Genomic DNA, 4,547 nt, shown 5'->3' on the forward strand with positions numbered 1-4,547 from the left:
AACAGATGACAATGGGAGATGAACGGAGTGGAGCGTGACCCGCTCCACAGTCTGTAGGTGTCACTGCTGAACAGTTGTAGCGGGTGTCACTTGCTCTCCAGGTGTTTGTCAGGCCCAACCCCTGTTGAGAAATTGAAACTTTAGGAGTCTACAGAGCTGTGGAGGAAATGAGACCTGAAACCTGGGCCTTACTATGGCTGTGGTCTGGGCAGGTGCGGTTAGCAAGGGAAGTGAAACCGTTGGGCTGACAGGCAGCCCAAACTAGGGGAAGGTGGGATACCTTGTGAGGAATGTGGGAGCCTTGATCCTGGCTAGGGTAGGGTGAGAGGCTATGTCCTGAGGGAGGCCAAGGGACAGCCTGCCACAGACCACGGTGTGCCCCACCAAGTCCCTGCCCCTCACTCCTGCCCTCAGGAAGCCCACTTCCTCCAGCCAAGCCTTTGTTCAACTGTCTCCCGAGCTAAACTTTTCTTCCCTCTTCTCCCTGCCTTTCCAGCACCTGTGGTTCCCGACCAGGCCCTTCCCAGCCCTTCAGGAGGCCTGCCCTGAGCAGTGCAGGTTCCTGGTTTCCCACAGCCTTGCCACCCAACTTGCCGAGGTGGGGGTGAGACCATGCTCTGTCTTGAGGCCTGTTTTGTTCTGTCGTCTTTGTTCACCGTGCCGGTCAATGTCACCTTGCTGCAGGTGCCTTTGTCTCAACAGACGCTGCCCACAGGAGTTCTTCAGGAGGGACAGGAAGTCAGAATCAGACTCTGGGGCCCCCAAAGAAGCCAGGTTGCACTTGCCTTCCCTAGAGCAGGCACATGGGAGGGCTGTTCATGGGCTAGGCTGGTTGGTTCTTTGTTTTGGGAAATGTGCTGAACTAATTGAACCAAATAGGCAGATCCAGGTGGGAGGTCCTATATTAGTCAGGAGGCCAGCAGGCAGCAATTCACCTCTCAGGTTCAAGTGAAAGATGGGCTGTCCTGAGATGTGGGCAGGTGAAGGGAACAAACAGAAGGATGGGGAGGCACCCACCCAGAGACCAGGGATGAAGGAGGGGCAGGAATCATGTTACCTCCACCCGGGAGGAACAGCAGTGAGGTCACTGGGTTTGGGACCTCAGTGCAGTGTGTGAGGACAGAGGGCTGAATACAAACAGGAGACACCCTTCCTTAGGGTGCTGTCCTGGGCCTTCTATTCTGTGACTGGCTGCCCACACTGAATGTTCCATGGCTGGTAAACCTTTGGGACTTCAGGCCTTCAAATCCATCCATCCAGCGTGCCTTGTCCTAGGTGCTGGTGGTACAGCGACAAACAAGATCTCCTCCCAAGATCTGTGGGGACGGAAGCACTGCCGATAGGATGGGTGAGATAAGCAAAGCACACGCCTATTACAGAGTGTGATAAACACCATAAAGGAAGATTGCTTTTCAGAATTTAGAGCAAATATCCAAGTGGGACAGCCAAGACTGCAGTCCACCTTTGTAGGCTCATTTCTTGGGATACTCAGACTGTCCCCAAACATGGCTCAGCCCATCCAGCCTGTGGTGTTTGCTCTCCTGGGAGTGTCTATCTCCCATGCCTCCAGGGCCACTTCCAAGGCAGCCTCCTGGGTTCCCCTGGTTTCGACAGAGGCAGCCTTCCCCACATGGAATGACTACAGCAGGTTGATTCCGTGCCTTGGAATTTCTTATTCAGGCTCAAACAATAGTGAGGGGATTCTAAATCTTGTCTCTGTTAGTTTAATTTCCATTCTCCCCTTCCTGAACACGATAGGTGAAGTCACCATTTGCTCAACTGTGACAGCCCAGCTCCCAAGGGGAGGGGCTGGGGGAGACCAGACACTATGATAGAGTAGTTAACCTCTGGACACTAGAGCAGGAACATCTGGGTTCAAATCCTGCTTCTTACTAATCGTGCGATCATGGGCAAGTTACTCACCCTCTCTGAGCCTCAGTTTCTCCATCCTTAAAGTCAGAATAATGGGGTGTTGTGAGAATCAATGGGTTAACACAGTCGAACCCCTCAGAGCTGTGCCTGGTACTTCATAAGCATGCAAGAAATGTTAGCTATTGTCATTACAGCTATTATTAGGAGCCAGTGGGTGTGCTTGCAAACACCGCCTCACACCCAAGCAAAGCTGGTACAGACACACAGCCCAGCACACAGCGGCACTTAGAGATGGGGTCGGCTGGGGAACTGAAACCCCATTTTAGCGACGAACGGAGACTCAGAGAAGGCAGGGCATTCATTCGTCTGACAAATGCTTTTTTTGGGCAATTTCCACATGTCAGGCACTGCCTCTCTTCCCACGTCAAACTTACTGGATCCGCAGAGGAGGGCCCTGTGTTTTAAACAAGCAGCCCTAGGTGACTCTCCAGCTTCTGGAGAGTCTGGGTCAATGCTTGGATTGTAGGAGACCAGGGCAAACATTTTGCCACATTCTGAGTTTGGACTTGGGTTTTATGGGGGCTACCCTCTTCTGCTGGCAGATTGGCAATAGTTAACAGCACAGACCCGGGGCCTGATTAATTGGGTAGAAATCTCAGGTTGCCACTTACTGGCTGTATGACCTTAGGGTAAAAAGGGGCTAATAATAGTACCTACTTCAAGGTTATTGTGAGGATTAAATTATTGATGTGAATGCTGACACACAGTGACTATTATAAAGTATAAGCTATTATTATTACTGTGCCCCGTGGAGACAAGCATCAGAGAGAAGGTGGGGGTGGTGGGTGTGGTGCTTCTTACCCCAGGATTGGCTCTGCCTACAGCGTTGGCGGTGTCTGTCTCTTCGGGGAGACGCACCACCTGCTCCCTTCCTCTGGAAGAGCTTTCCTGAGCCAGGGAATTCCCTCCCGTAGCCACCAACAGCAGCTCCCGGCTTCTAATGCCACGTGCTCTGCCCACAGCAGCATGGGGGAGAATTAGATCACATCTCGGGGCCAAGGCTGGACTGCAAAGACAGGCAGGTTTAGGTGATGGAGTGTCTATTTAGAAGCCCTGGAAATAAGAGGGGGGAGGACAGGTCCTGGGGAAGCTCCTTTCCGCAGCCTGGGCCGGTTTTGGCTGAGGGTGATGCTCAGCTCACCCAGGCCACAGGCCACGGGTGTGTGGATGTGCTGCAGACGGGGGAAGGGCGGGTGCCCAGGGAGGACAGGCAGCATGCCAGGGCATCTGTCAGCCCTCCAGGACACTCATTTTGGCCCACTGCCCTCCGGCAGGGAGCAGACAAATATGTTTTGTTTTGGCATTAACTGGGCAGGCTGTGGGAAAATAGGCGGCAGGCTTCCCAAGCTGAGCGGGGCCTGCTCGTTTCACAGGCTAGGTCGCCGTGGTTGCCGAGCTCCCACCTCCCCATGCTGCTGTCCCTCCCCTACAGCTCCCATCTCCTTCCCCTGGTCACTGCCTGACCACCCCCCCCCACCGCCGGTTCAGCCTGGGGGGTCCTCTACACAGAAGGGACTCTCAAAGCGGTAGCATCTCAAGCTGGGCTTTGAAGAAAGTCCCTGGTGGAAGTCCCTGTGTCCCAGATGAGGAAACGAAGGTTGAAGGAGGACTGGGACTTCCCGGGTCTTCACAATGAGTCAGGGGCAAAACTGGGACTGTAGTTGGGCTCAACACCCTCCCATGGGAATTCCTCTTTTTGTGTTTTGTTTTTTACATTTACAAACAAAACCAGAACAAAATGAAGGGAAACTGAAGGAAAACACACGCACACACAAAGGAAACTCACTTTGGTGGGCTAGGACCGTTGCAGGCATTTTATGTAAACATTCCCATTTAATTTCCACCACAACCCTGCAAAAAGTCATCATTCCCCTTTTAAGGGCAAGGGAATTCAGTTGAAAGGAGATTTCAGAACTTGGTCAAGAGCCCAAAGCTAGGCAGAAGAGGAACCAAACATCTTACCCCGGTTTACCTGCCCCCAAGTCCCAGTGATGTCAATCTGCCTTCCAAACCTGACTGTTTTATCCATCAGTCCAAGTTTCACAGAGTTGTGATCACAGTGCAGCTCCCAGTGGGAAGGCCCTTGTTGGTGTCCCACATAGGCAGTCACTCAGCCTTCCCTGACGTGTCCCAAGATGGGCAGTCACTAGCTTACACAGCTCCTCAGTTCTTTACAGAGCACATAGCTGTGCCAAAAAGGTCACATTCAGCAAGTGCCTGGCAAAGACAGGACTGGAACCTTGGTTTACTGCTTCTTGATATCAAACCCATGTGACTGTCAGCTCCTACTGGGGAGCTGGGACTGGCTGTCCCTCACCCCCACCCAAGTTGTAACACTCCCTGGCACCAGCTGACCTGGCACCCTGTCCCAGTGCCTACCTCTCAGGGACCTACCTCTGGCCTTAGACCCCTGCTACCACCTGGTGGAATCTGGGTCCCTATGACTCTCCTGACCCTGCATGTTCTGGACTCACTGCTATGACCTTTGGTCCATGTGTTGAGATTGGGAGTTCCTGGAGCCAGGGCCTGGGTCTTATCACAGAGACCTGCTCATGACTGAGCCCAGAAGAAGGGACTTGTTGAGTGATGCTGGATAGAATCCAAGGTCTAGTTCT

The sequence above is a fragment of the Ailuropoda melanoleuca genome, chromosome 8 (genome assembly GCF_002007445.2).
Source record: "Ailuropoda melanoleuca isolate Jingjing chromosome 8, ASM200744v2, whole genome shotgun sequence".
In the NCBI taxonomy this organism is placed as follows: Eukaryota; Metazoa; Chordata; class Mammalia; order Carnivora; family Ursidae; genus Ailuropoda; species Ailuropoda melanoleuca.